This window comes from Cavia porcellus, unplaced genomic scaffold, assembly GCF_034190915.1.
Source record: "Cavia porcellus strain 051 isolate PalLab524CR breed Dunkin Hartley unplaced genomic scaffold, mCavPor4.1 scaffold_16, whole genome shotgun sequence".
NCBI classification, from domain to species: domain Eukaryota; kingdom Metazoa; phylum Chordata; class Mammalia; order Rodentia; family Caviidae; genus Cavia; species Cavia porcellus.
The window spans coordinates 17,821,883-17,838,792 of record NW_026947499.1 but is presented as its reverse complement, the minus strand read 5'-3'; the positions used below and the strand labels follow the sequence as shown (position 1 = coordinate 17,838,792).

The 16,910-nt window shown below is 45.0% G+C and overlaps 1 protein-coding gene across 4 annotated transcripts in view; it reads left to right on the top strand.

The window, feature by feature from the left end:
- Positions 1 to 3,589: 3,589 nt before the first annotated feature.
- Positions 3,590 to 16,910, top strand: part of Acacb (acetyl-CoA carboxylase beta) — a 146,485-nt gene continuing 133,164 nt past the window's right edge. The window contains exon 1 of one of the 4 annotated variants that reach the window (XM_063225786.1): positions 3,590 to 4,631. The gene's annotated coding sequence lies outside the window, so the exon portion shown is untranslated. Of the gene's footprint in view, positions 4,632 to 11,369; positions 11,502 to 16,910 lie in introns of those variants that run through there. The other 3 variants (XM_013142016.3, XM_003477752.5, XM_013142015.3) reach the window with 3 other exon arrangements.

Here is a 16,910-nt window from a genome sequence, read left to right as displayed (position 1 = left end):
TCCAGCCCTTGATGTGCAAAAAGGAATACAAAAAGAATAAACACTGCCTCTTAGACCAAAGGTTGGCATACTTTATATGAAACATCATATACTAAGTATTTTAGGTTTTGAAGTCATCTGGTCTTGGAACTGCTCTACATTTAGAGATAAAGCAGCTAAAGGGAAAATTAAAACAACTGAGGCTCTGTACCCATAAAACTTTATTAGTATACACTGAAATTTCAACTTAATTTTTGTGTGTCACTGTAAATGAGTTTTTGTTATGATTTGTGGTGCTGGGGATTGAACCTCAGACCCTTTACAGTGAGCTGTATCTCCAGGCCCTTTAAATTCTGAGATAGGGTCTTGTTAGGTCACTAAATTACCCAGGGTGGGGTTGAACTTGTGATCTTCCTCCCTCGGCTTTTCCAGATGCTGGAATTACAGGCATGTGCTTCCATGCTCAAGAAGTTATTACTATAGTTTTGATTTGACATACACAGTGAGGCCAGCCTGTAATACCAGCCCTGGGTCGAGTGCCCAGTATCACAAAGGACCAAAAAAAAAAAAATCACTCCTACCTTGGGAGCCATAGTTTGTAGACCATCTGTCAAGATGGGAACAAAAAAGACCTCTGAGTCAGCCCAGGAAAGGAGAAATTCCCCTAAGGAGGGAATGTTGAGCCCCATTTTGAAGGAGAAAGCTTCCAGGCCAGGAAGAGAAAGATGACCCTTTTGTGAGAAAAGCAACCTGTTTAAGGCCAGGTAGCTGGGACTCTGCATGCTATGTGTATTGGAGGCATCTTGAAGGCATAGTGTGGGACGCAGGACATCGTGATTCCTGTAAAGAGGAGTGGACCTGCTCATGGCTTGACTTTCAGGTCTTGGAGATTGATAACCTGGGGAAATCAGTTATGTAAATATCCTGAGAACCTCAAGTTGTTAATTAGTTGTGTGGAAGTTCACCACCTGTGTTTGATTTGTATCAAGTAGGGCAAAGTCCTGATGGAGTCATTTGATCAAAGCTTGCCTTCAGATGGTGCATTCTTTCTGTCTAGAATTCACCATCTACTTCAGATTTCTACTGGAAGTAGTAGTATTGGGAACGGTTTTTGGTGGAGAAGCAAACTTTGATGTAGGTGAATGGTGCTGGCTTTTCATCCATGCTGAACTTTCGGGTGTCTGAAGAAAAACAGGTAGGGGAGCACAGGGCTGCTTTTGGAGGTCCTTGAATGTCTGCTTGGTCTGTCCCGACCGAAGCACTGGTAGTTTTGCCTGGTAGAGATGGCTCCATTTCTGTTGTAGGGTCCTTCTGATGCCTGAATTGGGATCTCTTATAGTATCCTTGTAGATTATTCCACTTGGAACCAGTTTTTAATTTTTTTTTATAATTTATTATTTGCCATACTGTGAATTGAATGCAGACCTTACACCTGCCGGGTGTGTAGTTTTATCAATGAGCCAAGCCCTCGGCCTCTATATTTGTTTACTTACTAAATGTACCTATGGCCCCCACACCCCAGCCCTTTAGTTTTTGAGACAATGTCTCAATAAATTGCCCAGCCAAGGCTTGCACTTGGGATCCTCTTGCCTCAGCCTCCCAGAGTCACAAGTGTGTGCCGCCATACCTGGCTCAGTTTTTACATTTTTGATGTGTGGCAATGAGTCCTGGTGAGTAGGCCAGACCAGGAGAGCAATACTTCCTATTTTTTGCTTCTCCGCTGTGTATTTTCTCTGTCCCTTGTCAGTGTTAGTGGTACTTGGAGTGAGGGGAAGGGAGAGCAGGAGGCTTCCAGCAAGTGGTTAATGCTCTGGAACTTGGGCAAACTTTAAAAGTATTAACCCACAGCTGAGCGCAGTTCAGTGATAGAGTGGTTTCCTAGCAGAACCCTGGGTTCCAACCCCAGCACCACAAAATGATAGCAATGCAGACTCTAAAGATAGAAGATCTGATTTCACTGAGCACCAGGCGTCTGCATGCTCATAATGTTTGAGGTGTCTGGTTTGCAGCAGGACCTGTCAGCTGATTTCCAGGTACCGAGGGGCCATATGGTCATTTAATGATTTTTTTAAAATCTTAGCAAATAACTAGCTATGTATAACTTTCTAAACCTAGGATTGTTCTGGAGAAATATGTTTCTGTTAAATATTCTTGTATTAAGTGGAGAAAGAGCATAGGTAACTTTGGCTACGTCCATTTGTATTGTAGAAAATATCTACATCTTAAAAAGACATCATCAAGGGAGAAAAAGCCACGGGATGGATTTTTTTCATCTCTGTGGCTAATCTCTTGTAAAGTATTGAAGTTTATTAGAAAGATATTATTATTAAATGCCTGTATGAACAAAACATTACACTAGAGGCTCAGCATGCACCAGCGTACACTCATTTTTTCAACTGTACAGTGAAATAGGTGATAACCCTCTGGCTGACAGTCACAGCCACCAGCAAGGTCAGAAAGCCACACCAGCCTGACTTTAAAGCCTAACTTTGCCACTGTCCACATCCTACTTAGGTTATAATTTAAATTTAGAGTCATTGGAAAGTTTTTTTTTTTTTTTTTTTAATTTTAGTTTTGCTTCCCTGGGAACAGAAACCAGGACTCACTCACATGCTAGACCAGTGCTGTAAAGCCCAGGAAGGGATCTTTCTAACAGAATAAGTGATTCCTTTTTCAAGGGATCATTTGGGCTACTGAGAGTAAAGCTGTCTTAATGGTCCAAAAATCCTAGGGATTGCTGCTTCTCAAGAATGGAAGACAGGCAGGAACCGTGCTGATACAGGATCTGCCTGGGAACTCGCCTCAGTTATGATGGAAACTACAACTCAGACGGCAGCACAGATTTATAGACAAAAGCATTAGCTGAAAAAGAAGAGAATTTCTTACCCAGGGAAGGGACTTCGGCCGGAGGAAAGGTGCTCAAGGAGAAAAGCAGGGGGCTCATGTGTCAGGGTGTTGCTGGTGTGGGCTAAGTCTGGTAGTTTTCCCTGGGTCACGCATATGGTAATTTTTGAGCCTTTTTCTTGAGTTTTAACTGACTTTCTGCTGTGTAGGATCCCGGTTATTGGCTGTTGTTACCCTTGGAGATACCGTGGCACCCCCTTTTATAACACACCTGTTCCTTATAAAAGTTGGGGGTGGATAAGAGGAGAGTGAATTCCACACGGTATTAGCAAGGGAGTATGGGAGAAAGACATGTCTTCCCCTTTAGTGGATAAACAGATAGCTGGGAAAGACCTGAGAATCCCTCTGTCTCTCTCCTATTTCCTTGCTAAGCACCTGACCTACACTACTTCATCTCCTGATTCCTGCAGTATGTACTTGGTGCCACACACATCTCCGCCAGTGACACTCAACATGAACACCAGACACAAAGTCCACATCCTGCTCCCAGCCCCAGTGGAGAAAGTCCCAAGAAGCCTGACTGGGTTTTTTGGGGTTTGTTTTTTTGTTTTTTCTGTAATCTAGGTTGGCCCTAAACTTGCCACATAGTCCAGGCCAGCCTAGAACTATAATCCTCCTGCCTCAGCTTCCTGAATGCTGGTGTTATAGGCATGTGTCATCATGCCCAGCCCCATAAATCTGATGTTTGATGACTTTTTTGTTTTTTGTCTTTTTCCTTTTTATCAGTACCGGGGATTGAACTCACGAGTGCCTGGTTGCAAGGCAGGCGCTTACGCTACTGAGCTAAATCCCCAGCCCCTGATGACTTACTGAAAAAACTCACATGAAGCAGCTCAGGCAGGCTGATGCCTGTCATCGCAGCCCTTGAGACATTCTGCGGCGTCATGGCTCAGGCTGTTTTTCACTCGGTGTTCGGTACAGTGCATCCTTATGTATGAAATCAGGGCCACTGACTTCAGTTCCTCTTTCCCTTTGAACACAGTGCATCTCTGTGTGCTGCTTGCCTGCCACCTGTTGCTTGCTTACATTGAAACCCAGAGGTGACCTTTGTCTCACAGTCTGAGAACACTAACTGCAGCATGGGCTGGTTTCTTCTGCTCTGTTCTGCCCCAGTAAGAGCCAGTGACCATGAATGTGAAGGGAGTCCCCCAGCCACCCACCAAATCTCAAGAAATGGGAAGCAATATATTCAGTGGCAGGATTCCAGATAGTTTTGCCAAAGCTCTGGGGAGAGGAGCCAGGGGATCTTTGAAAAGAATCAACTTCCCCATTTCAGCTTGACACCAGGGCTTGTTTGTCAAGTGACAATCACTTGTAGGCAAGTTCATTTTCAGGATGTCACAGGAGGACCAGAATGACTTTCTTCCTATTGCTTACAACAGTTTGGACTTCATGCTTAGGTCTCTTAAGAACTTTGAAATAAAGCAAGCCATAGGATTGAGAAGTGGAAAGCAACCCTCTCCCAGAGTGGCCAGCACCGCCACTGGAGGAGTCTGGTGTGGGACTGTTTTCTTTCATGCCTGGGTTATTGCTGTCAGTCAGTGCCTTGAAGGTTAAAAGCTCCAGGGATATTTTTAAACAGCAGGGGCTGGTTAATCTAAAGGTGACATTTATAGTCCAGCAGCAAGCAGCCAGCAGACTTAGATTCGTGCTCTCAGCAAGCAAGAAACGGAAAACAGCCCTGAGCGCAGAGCGGAGAAGGAAGGCATGGGACACGGGAAAGGCCTGGCTGAGGCGCCAAGCGGTGGGTAAGTCAGCTCTCCCTGCCTGGGTGGGAGACCACAGAGCCAGCATGCAAGGGAGAGGGAAGAAAGCGCGGCTTCGGGTCCCTCGGAGACCAACAGTTGGTGTTAGGTTTGAGGGATACAGCTCAGAAGGTGGTGTAGATAAAGGAAAGGGGCCTTTCTTTGCCTCTGTAATTGGTTACATTGCCTGGGACCCACCTGTGTGCATGCTCTTAAATCAATTCCACAACCCATTAAAGAGCAGTTCTGTGATCCTCCACCTCTGCCCATCCCAAAGCTCCTGTGTTAAGAAAAAGTATTCTGTCCTGCCTCAAATTTGCTGAGTTTTTGTTTTTTCAGTAGACTGTAAGTATAGCATTTATAGTGGTCTTACACTGCTAGGAAGACATGACTTACTTTCAGTTTTTAAAAACGTATTGCAACCAAGTATGGTGGCTCACGCCTGTAATGTCAGCGTTCAGGAGGCTGAGGCAGGAAGGTCCCTGTGAGTTTGAGACCAGCCTGGGCTACAAAGTGAGCTCAAGTCCAACCTGAACTACATAGTGAAACCCTGTCTCAAAAAGACAGACAAAACAAAAACAACCCCCCAACCCCACAAACAAACAATCGCACTGCAAGGTGACAAGCAGACAAGAGTCAGGCAGTACAGAGTCAAATAGAATGTATCCTTGCCTGTGGCTCCCACCGGACCCTTCCTGTCACAGCTGCTGAGCAGTGTGATACAAACTGCACAGCCATGTCTGTCATGTTTATCACAACTATTGAACATAAATGGGCTTCCATTTGGGTAGTGCACCCCACCAACCCAGTTCAACTTAGAAACTGGGAGGTAGAGATGTTTTCTGTGTTTTATTAGTACATGTTTGCAGTAAATAATGAATACATTCACTATAGGCAGTTGGCTGGCACAACATAATTCTTTTAACAACACTTTCTCCTGCCTCTGCTCCCAACAGCTCTTGGTCCCCTTCCCATTTGCAAAAGATCTGTCTCCCTATTTCCTGTTGTCTTTGATTTTGTTCTTTGCTTTATACTATGATATTTAAGCTTGGGTGGCCATTTATCTGTTGATGGTATGTAGGCCACTTCCACAAAGATGTTTTATAAGTTACAATTGTTTCCTGTGTCTAATCATTGCAAACCAGGGGAAATCATTATTGCAATTGTTCCCAACCCTTGACTTTCTTTGAGCAGCTCTCAGAAGGTACTGTATGTTTCGATAAAGGAGTTTTATTTGGCCTTGATCAAGAGTTGTGTAAACTTTCTCGTACCTTCTTTATCACTTTATCACCTTTGGTCTGAGACAGAAGTTACATTGTTACATTACACAAGGTTCTCAGACTCCATGGAGATACAAGTATTATATGTTAATCTTTTGAAATGGCAGTTTCCACCACCTCTTACCCAGGAGAAACTGAGATACCTTGTTTTAATGCTTCCTCTGGAATTCTGGATCAGGGCCACCTCACTTCAAAAGTGAATTCAACTGTACCAAGAGAACAGAAAGAATGGGCAAGAGCAGCAGTCAGAAATCTTGCAGTTGATGTGAAAAATGGATACACATTTCTTATTCTAACCTCATAGATCTGTGTATGCTATGATCATAGTAAACATTGCTGTAGACTAAGGTAATTTTCCAGGTAAACGAGCTGTGTTCATTTGTCCTGTGAATCCAGAGCTCCTCATACTGGAAAGTGCAGGCTGAACACAGTTGGGAAACTGAGGTATCTATTTTTAGGTAGCTGTTGTATGTCAAATGTTCAATTATCTGATCTCATGTAATTCTAAGAACAGGCTTAGGAAGGAGGTATTATTTGTTCCCCAGGCCAGAAACTCCAGGATTAGAGAATTTCCATGATGGTCTCAGGTCAATCAGGGGAGCTGGTAAAGCCCCCGTCTATGTCTGCTCCACTCCAAAGTTCTGCTTTGTGGATCCCACACCCCAGCCCCCCACTCCCATAACCTGTGCTGGGACCACCCATACCCCAGAAATGGGCCCTTCAGTTTACCCAGAGTTTGGGGTCACTGTTGTTCAACTAATTAATAAAGTTCTACCTTTTTACATCATAGGAATTCATGAATGAGTGATCGTAGAGGACAATTTTGAACATTCCCTCTTCTTGAGTTAATTTGTGTCAGCCTTCAGTACTGCTAGTTGTGGGAAACAGCCCTCCACTGATCAGGAAGGCTTACCCCACTGATGGAGGGAGTGCGGGTCTCTGATTTCCACCTGTGCAGCGGGTGTGTGTGTGCTTCTGGAGCCCCCCCCCCCCATGCAGTGATCACCAAAGCAAGGTACAAAAACACTGATCCATGTAGGAAACTCCTGCTGCATATGAGAAGCCTCTCTGAGCCTGCACTATGCTAGTGTGCTCAGGGACCTAACCAGGGGTGACCTTGCAATTTGGCCCCAGAAGCATGATTTTCTGGAAGAAGTGGGGACAAACTTTCAGGACTGGTACTCTGTGGCTATCACGTGGAAAACACTGAACATCAATTTCATTTCACACCTTCTTTGTTTCTTTGGGTGAGAGACACAGGCTGGGGCTCTGATACAGGACCCAAGAAAGTGGTCTGTGAACGGAGTTCTCTCTCCCAGGGTTCAGGGTGAATCAGAAGAGGTGGTAGAATAGAGTTAGACCTGCTATTGCTTGTTGTGCTTAGCTGGGAGCAAGGTGATGGGCGGTAAAGGGAATGGTGAAGAAAGTTTGCACACAGGAGCAGGAAGGACCAGTTCAGTCCCAGTTCTGCCACTTATAAGGATGGGGACCCTAGATAACAGACATCCCCTCTGCCCCTCAATTTATTTTCTATAAAATGTGAGCAGTGTGTCAGAGGTTTTATGGACATTTAAAGAGAAACAAAGTGTTCAGCCTAAGACTTGTTGTGTAGCAGGTGCTCCACAAAGGTCAGCCTTTATCAGTAGTAGGTGTTTGCTGGGTTCTGAGTGTCTGCTGTATGCCTCGCACCGTGTCTGCATTGCTGGGGAGGGAGGGATGGAGTGGAGAGGGCAGGAGTTGATGGCAAATCTGGATGAGTTAAGGCTCATCCTGTCTCACCAAGCTCCTCTGCTTGCCCAGGAGGCTGGAATACAGGTAACAGTGAGTTACTAACTGCCACCTCTGGTGAGTCTCAGAGGGAAGAGGCCAGAGAGCCATGAAGGCCAGAAAGCAGCCTGGTAGCACAATTCGAGGGTCAGGGAAGAGGCAGGGAGGTGGCCCGCTGGTGTTCTTGCCTTTACAGCCATTCACTGGGTCAGGAAGATCATTTGGGTGCTGGAGGGGTAGCTCAGTACACAGACACACATGAGCTAGGTGCCGCCATTCAATAAGCATGCATGGCCCCTCGTGTATGTGGGTGTGCAGGGGAGCTCATCCCTGCCCTCAGGAAGGTTACACTCCAGTGATAGAGATCAGTCAGTGCACTGGTGAAAATATAGTGTTTCATCAGCTTTGATGAAGGGAAGGGACATGCCATCAAAAATCAGACTGAGGAGTATCAGGGCAGGTCTGTGAGGGGAGCACTGAAGCCAAAGGAGCCAGAGATAACCTTGTGTGGGGGGAGAACATTCCAGAACATTCCTGAAGGCACCAGAAGGGGCTGGATCACTGGGACAGTGGTGGCAGGAAGGTGAGCATGCGAGGAGCTAGAGCTCGGTTCAGGTGCTTAATGCATGGCTGGCTGGATGAGTTTATTGATTTCTCAAATCCTTAAATTCTCTTCAATCAAATTAGATTCTCATGGTTCGACTCACAGGATTGCTTAATATGATAAGCTGGTGATAAATGCTTAATATGAAGCCTGGCACATAAGGACAAGGGTGGTAACTATTACTTCTCCTGTTTTAGCCAGTGAGCAGAATGCCTTGCATTTTGTTTTATTTATTTTTAAATTAAATTAAATTTATTTATTTTTTGAGTCAGCCTTGCTATGTTGTCCAGGCTGGCCGAGAACTCACCATCCTTCGGCCGCAGCCTCCCAGAACTTTGGTTCTGGGACAGCAGGCATGTGTCACCACACCTGCTTTAACTTGTTCATATAGAAAGACATTTAACTTCTTTGGTTTTTCAGAGACAGGGTCTTGCTCTGTAGTTCAGGCTGCCATTGAATTTACTGTGCAGCCAAGGGCGGCCTTGAACTTGTGGCGACCCTCCCTGCCTCAGCTTCCCATGTGCTGAGGTTAGCTTTGTGCTGTCCCACCCACTAACCACATTCAGAGGAGGGCCAACAGCCAGAGTCAGTCCCCACATGGTTTCCACCCTGCTGCAACGATCGCTTTTCAAGTTTCATCTACCTATGCATACAGTTTTTCATCTCTGTTCTTCTCCAACTTTCTACATAAACATGTTCAAACATACAATTCAAAAGCATCTTACAGTGAATAGCTGTTCAGCCACTGCTTGAATTCTATCATTAACATTTTACTATATTTGCTTTCCACATGTCTGTTCCTTTTATCTAAATTTTTAATGCATTTCACATACACTACAGACATTAGTACCAAAGTTCTGTTTTTCTGGAATATTTTGAAGCAAATCTCAGAGCCAGATAGGATCTCTTTTTGCTAATACTAAATACTTCAGTGCCTGTCTCTAAAGTTTTAAACTATTGCCAAAATTCTCTCCAGTGCGATGGTAGTCACTCAGTCTTACTGCTGTCCCTTGGTATCTGTGGGAAACTCTCTGCCCACTTTACCTTTTTTATTTCAAGACAGTGTCTCAATAGGTTGTCCAAGCTGGTGAACCTTGAATTCGTGATTCTTCTGCCTCAGATGCTTGCATAGCTGAAATTTCTTTTCCTTAAGTATTTTCAATCAGGAGGTGGCTGACTCTCCAGCACCTAGAGATGTGGACAGCTGACTGTACCCAATTTATATTCAGTGTCTCCCAGTTCAAATCAGGATCTGCTAACAGTCTATTAAGTGTTAATTTATAATGATCTGCTCCCCTTTAATTAAATGCCAGCTACACATTAAAAAATGAGGCCATTTGTTCTATACAGTTTCCATATTCTTGCTTATGGCATGGCTGTGAAGCAGAGAGGACCGAGGAAGGCAGGAAGGAGATAGGCCGTTCCAGGCCATGATCCTCCTCCAACCAGGCTTCACCTCCCAAATCATATTTAGGTGTAAATGCAAGAGCAGACTGACTAATCCACCTTTATCATGCCCCCTTATTGGACCACCTCCCCAAATCCCCACCTACGATGATGTGAGGCTCTAGGGGGAGGGAATCCAGATAGAAACCACAATTCTCCGGCTCATGTTACCTCCCCTGCCCATGTTCACACAGATTGAAGGTGGTGGAGCTGTGATGTAGTGCTGACAGCTACCCGCAGTGTCTCAGCTTCTGCTGTAGCTCTGTAAACTCCAAGGAGGAGAAATGAGTCCTCTCGTAGTTCCAGGGCCCTGCCCAGCACCCTCTGCTGCCCCGTCCCCACCTATTTCTCAGCTCCAGGCTGCTGGCCTGGTTTGGTTCTTGGATAGCACAGGTTTCATCCTGCGCCAGGCTTCTGTGCATCCCTCTCTGTCTGGCCTGTTCCCAGCACCTGCACACTCCAACCCTCGTCTGCTTCCAGAAAGCCTCACCTTGCACTCCAGTGTAGCACTCTTCTCCCACAGCCATGTGCCCTTTCTGTGCCACAGGCCTCTCATTTGTCACCATTCTCCAGATGAGCATGGCGCCTCATGCATGCTGTTTGCTTATCAGTGAGGTCATAAACCTGGAGGCATCCTGTCTGAAGTCTCTGAGTATGGGTGCCATCAGCAGGATGGGCATGCCCTTGGTTCTGATCTCACTGAACTGTCATGACATAGGTGGCATCCTTACCTTCATTTGCACATGAGACCAAGGGTCAGAGAGGGCATTTACCTTGTTTAGGGCTCACCCAGCTTGTGGTGGCAGAACCATGATCAGGTCAGTTTCCAGGGAACCAAATAAGGTGCCCAGTGACAATTGATTTTTGCTGCCAACAATGCCTTGGTACAGATGGAGCACTGTCCTGGAGCTGGGTGGGGATCAAGGTATTGTTCAGGTCATTTGGGCCTCTGTTTACTCATGTACAAAACCAAGATGCTGTGTTCCACACACTGTGCATCCCTGCAGTATCCTCAGCTGGGAACAGGCAGCTGTTGGGAAACACTGTGACCAATAGCAAGCATAGGTGAAGTCATTCACACAGGGCACCTGGCTTGTGCTGTCAGTGTGGTTTTCTCTCAATTTGCAAAAGGATGTTGCATCACCCTCTTGCCAGCTAGTGTCCCCAGCCACCCACCATTTATCTTTTTTTTTTTGTCTTTTTGATTTTTATCGGTACCAGGGATCAAACTCACAACCGCCTGCTTGCAAGGCAGGTGCTTATGCCGCTGAGCTAAATCCCCAGCCCCCCACCATTTATCTTGATCTTGTTGCTTCTCTCAGTCAGGTCCAGTGTGGCCAAACACAGGCTACACTGAGCCTGTCCCTCCCCTCCTGGAAGCATCTGTCCTGGCTGTCAGTAGTGACAGTGGGAACCTTTACAATCTACTCTAGAGACACAGAAATGGGCAGAGGGACAATTCCCTGAATGACAAAATAGGCTGAAGTACAGGAATGTGGCAAGCCCCCGAGAGTGGGAGTGCAGCTAGCCCCTCCAGCACCTGAGCCAGAAGTCAGGTGAGGATTGAGCCAGGACCTTCACGAATGGCTGAAAGCAGTGGGTGACAAATAAGGACAAGTGGCAGAGGGCCCATCCAAGTCCCTCCCTCATGGCCTGATGCAGCACACCACCGGCCTCCTGCTGAAAGGTGACACTCCAGGCTCCCTTAGTCACTCTGTGGGTGCCTCTCAAGACTCTCAGGAGAATGGACTTGTGTCCCTGTCCTCAGTGACAACAGTAAGTGCCCAGGCATTCATCTGGGTGGGAAGAGAAGTCCAAGGGTGGAAGGGGATTGCTGGCCACTGCCATTCTGCCCGCGGTGTCCCTCAGAGACCTCGCCAAGTGTGGATGCGTGCATTGGCACAGGGAGTGGAGGGGCAGAAACAAAAGCCTGTCCTCCATTCCCTCCGCGGCTGTTGCCTGGCCCCTCGCCAGCACCTGTTGAACTGACCGCTTTTCTGATCTCATTGTGAGAGGCTCCTGAGCGCTCTGGCACCCGGCAGCTGTTGTTGAGTAAAACTGGCAAAAAATAAAAAATAGAGCTAAGGGTGCAGCTCAGTGGGAGGGTGCTTGCCTAGCGTGGATGAGGCTGTAGGTTTGACCCTTGACAAAAGAAAGCAAAAAAGAAAAAATAATAGCTTTGGTTGGCTCTTGGTTTTTAGGTCAGCTGAATTATTTCAGTGAAGGGCAACAGCTTGGCATATGGGGCTCCACAGAGGTTCTCGGGGAACTCTTCTGGCCTTACTCTTCGTGATTCACACCAGCTGAGCAGTTGAGCAGAGCCCACTCTACCCAGCTGCCACGTGGGCATTGTTAGTTTACATATCAACCTACTGCTCCGTCTTTTTGTTTCCTGTGGTACTGAAGACTGAGCCCAGGACATTTGCACTGAGCTATTTTCCCCAGCCCTTTCTTTTCATTGTATATTTTGGGACAGAGTTTGGCTAAGTCACTAGATTGCCCAGGCTGGGCTTGAAGGGGTGATCCTTCTGTCTCAGCCTCCCAGAGGGCTGGAGGTACAGGTGTAGCCACCACATCAAGGCCGCTGCTGTGGGGCTGGGGGTTTAGCTCAGCGGCATAAGTACCTGCCTTGCAAGCAGGCGGTCGTGAGTTCGATCCCCGGTACCGATAAAAGGCCGCTGCTGTATCTTTAATGTACACGTGCAGGTGTCTGTCTGATTTCCAGAATTGTATCTCAATGCTTGTTTCCACACTGCCTTACGGAATTTATTGAGACCCATTTTCAGTGGCTGGGAAAAATGGGGGAGTTGGGCCAAGGATTGGAGCCAGAACAAGTGACTGAGTTTCTCTGAACCTCAGTTTACAAAATATAAAATAGAAGTAAATAATGGAAGTAACAAAAAGAATACTCATCAAGTTGCTCTGAGGATTGGAGGGAGGTGGTGGTGTGGAGTCCGATGGCTTTTGAGTATATAAATGCTCTGGGTGTCTAGATGTTACAGAAAGACCAAGTGAGAGACAGTAAAAGGGGCTGATCCCCTGTGGGAAGCCAATCAAATTATGCAGGTTTTGCATTATACAGATTCACTGGCAACATTCTCAGGAAATCCTGGCTGTTCAAAAGAACAGGTGGCTGAGTGGGTCTCTGGAGAGGAGGATGGTGCTGTGCTTTAAACATGTTATCAGTGTGCCCCCAGAAGTTCATGTGTTGGAGGCTCAGCCCTCAGTGCTGTGATTTTTTTTTTTTTTTTTTTTTTTTTGGTACTGGGAATTGAACTCACAACCTCATGCTTGCCAGGCAGGTGCTGTGCCACTGAGCTGTGCCTCAGCATTCTTACGATGTTGAGAAGCATAGCTCCTGGATGCCTCTGCCTCCTGCTCAGACTTCCACCGTGATGCCAGCCGCTACATGGTGGAGGATCCCAAGCAGGGGCTGGCACCAGGTTCTTGGACCTCCAGAACTCTGAGCTAAATAGTCCTCTTTTCTTTATAAAGCACACACCGTCAGGCAACATGAAACAGACTAATGCAAATACAGGCAGGAGGTGCATGGGGAGAGGGATCAGGGTCTGAGTGGTCAGACGCAAGCTTTTCCATAGTTTTGCTTTGATCCTGCTCTTTTCTTAGCAGTCTATAATTTAAAATTAATTGTTTGGCCTGGGACAGAGGACTGCTCAGCATATCAGTTATATGCTCTTGCTATTTTTTAATTCTTGAAATTTGACATGTGCACATTAAAAATTTGCCTAAAATTAATCACTTTTGTAGAAGAGATTCTTCTTGGTGCTGTCCTAGAGCTGCAGAGTAACAGTAGCTCACTCTGTTAATGTTTCTAAATGCAAGCACATATTTGACGCCCTAAAATCAAAATTTCAGTTTGGGTCCTGCTATTGGTTGGTGTGCAATGTGTGAACATGGATTTGTTAGTTCATTTAGTACACAGTGTATTGGATGAGACTTTTTTTTTTTTTTTTTGTCTTTTTCATTTTTATCAGTACCAGGGATTGAACTCACGACCACCTGCTTGTAAGGCAGGTGCTTATGCCACTGAGCTAAATCCCCAGCCCCAGTACACAGTGTATTGGAATGCAAGCACCAATCTGGGTAGAAGGAAGCAGAAATTAATGGCTCCAAGGGCCACTCAGGTGGTATGGGAGGATAGAGAAAATGCACCACCCATGTTGCTATGATGGAAAGCGGTGCCCACTGGCTTCCTTGGTCCCAAGGGGCCAGTCTGCAAGACCCATGAGAAGGGAGTGGCCATCTCACAGTAGCTAAAGCTAAAAGAGCCCTCGTGCCCTGTCTCTCACATCTCTCTGTCTAGGGAGGATGCACAGCTCAAAGCTTTGTGACTTTTAGGGAAGCCAGGTTAGCTTCTGCAACATTTTTGGCAATGCCTTTTTCCTGCTGTGAATTTCTCAATCCTTCTTGAGGGCAGGAGTGAGCCAGCACTTAACTCTCTTGACCATTTTTGCTGACATTTTGAACTTTTTTTCCCTGAGAATTTCTTAGTACCCATATTACAGCATAAAACAACCCTTACTGTTATAGTAAAACATAAACGGTTACTTCCCGCTGACTGTTTAGAAGCAGGAAGAGCGTGTAAGTGCTAAGGACAGTGATTCTGAACCAATAGTGATTTTGCCTCCCACAAGATTTTTGTCAAAATCTGGAGAAATGTTTGGTTGCTGCAAGGGAAGGAGGAGGTACTACTGGCATTTAATAGGCCAGGGATATATTTCAACATACTATAATGTACAAGACGTTCCCACAATACAATTTCCTAACCCCAAATGTCAATAGTGCCAAGCTTTGAGAAACCCTGTTGTAGGAGCAAGCTTGGGCATCAGAGAGAAACTCATAGTGCTGCTGGGTATTTGTTTAGTTATTCATTCAATTATTTTGGGATATACATAGGGGTGAGGCTGGTGGATCTTATGATAGCAGTCTTTTCCTCCTCTTCTTCCTCTTCCTCCTCCTCTTCTTGCTTTTTCTTGATATTAGGGATCAAACACAGAGCCTTTGTACTGAGCTATATCCCCAGTCTTTTTTAATTTTTAAAATTTTGAGACAGGATCTCACTAACTGACTAAATTGCCGTGATGTTGGGCTTGAGATTGCAATCTTCCTGCCTCAGCCAACCAGAGTGCTAGGATCATAGGCATATCCCACCATGCCTGGTTCTATTTTCAATTTTTTTTTTTTTACCGATACCAGGGATTGAACTTGCGACCATACACTTGCAAGGCAGGTGCTTAGGCTGCTGAGCTAAATCCCCAGCCCCAAGGGTTCCAGTTTCTAAAGACTTTTTGTTTTTGTTTTTATAGTATTAGGGATTGAACCTAGTACCTTCACACTGACCTAGATCCTCAGCTGTTTTGTTTTGTTGTTTGTTTTTGAGATAGAATCTTGCTAAATCAGCTCCTCATGCTGTATCTAAACTTGCAGTCCATGGCCTCAGCTTCCCAGAGTGCTGGGGCTATAAGTATGCCAAGATCTGTACATTCTCACCAATGCTTGTTATTTATTTTTTTCATTATATATATGTTAGTCAGATTTCAGTCACTATAAGGAAATCCCTGATGTAGTCACTTCATAACGAAGAAAGGTTATTTTGACTCACATACTTGGAAGCGTAAAATGAAGCGGCTCCATTGATGTCTTTTTTTTTGTTTGTTTTGTTTGTTGTTTGTTTGTTCTTAGGTGCTGGGAATTGGACCAGGGCCTTGTACATGCTAGGCAAGTGCTCTGTCACAGAGCTTACTCGCCAGTGCACCTTGGGCCCCTGACAAGGCCTAATGGCAGAAGCACGTGGTGGAGTAAATACTCTTGTCATGAACCAGGAAACAGATCAAGAGGGCAGACGGGCCAGGTCCCACAGTGTCCTCTGAGGGCACACCCTGGGACCTAAGGACCTCTGGGTGGGCTCCTCTTCCCAACAGCACCACCCTGGGGGTCAAGCCTTTAACACACGGACCTCTGGGGACCCTCGCAAACCACCACTCTGTGCGTGCTCTCTCCCTTCTCTGCACCCCCCACCCCTCTTTTTATTTTGGATTCTGTCCATCCTAGTTGATGTGTCCCTTTGGTTTTGGTTTGAATTTGTGACTAAGGATGTTGAATGTCTTTGCTGGAGTTTATTGAGTATTTGTGTATCTCTTTGAGAAGTGTTTATTCAAATCATTTGCACATTTTTAAAGTAAATTTTGTCTTTTTGTTGTAGTTCTTTACCTATTCTGGATTCTAGACCCTTATCAGAGACATGGTTTGCAAAGATCTCTCTCATCCTTTACATTATCTTTGATATTTTAATGGTATCCTTTGTTTCACAAAGGTTTGGATTTTGGTGAAGTCCACTTTATTTTTTTTCTTATGTTGCTAATGCTTTTAGTGTGATATCTTAGTCCATTGTTAAACCAAGGTCATGAAGATAACCCCATGCTTTTCTTGTCAGAATTTTATGATCTTGAGCTCTTATATTTAGGTCTTTGATTCATCTTGAGTTAAGTATTATATATTATGTGAAGGAGGATCCAATCTTATGCTTCTGCATGTGAAAATGTATTTGTCCCGACACCACATGCTGGAGACTATTCTTTATACACTGACTGGTCTTGATAACCTCAGCAAAAATAAACTAACTCTCAATACGTGGGCTTAGATTTGTGCTCTATTCTATTCCATTAGTCTAACCTTATGGCAGCATCATTGCTTTATTTCTTACGGCCCTGTAGTAAATTTTGAAATTAAGAAATGTGAGCCTTCCCTTCCAAAAAAAAAAAAAAGTAATAAGAACTAAGGAGAAATAAAACCCAAAATGTGTAAATTTTGTTGTAAAAAAGAGAGAGAAAAAAAGTGCTCTAAAGGATGCAACTGCAAGTGTGTTTAGGGGTGTTAAATAGCTGACCATATTAATGTTTTTGGTTGGATCATTGAACACAACTGTTTGCAGTCTCACTGTTTGAATGTCCACTTTGTATGCTTTGATGCTGTGATTTGAGCAATTATCTCTAAGATGATAATGTGTAATCTATTAACTGGTGATTTCTTACTGCTTTTTTTTTTTTTTTTTTGTAATTCTGTATTACTTGTACCCTTACACTGCTTTGTTCTGTTTTGTTTTTTCTCTTTTTCCTTTTAAATAAAATTTAAAAAAAAGAAATGTGAGCCTCTATTATTTTTAAA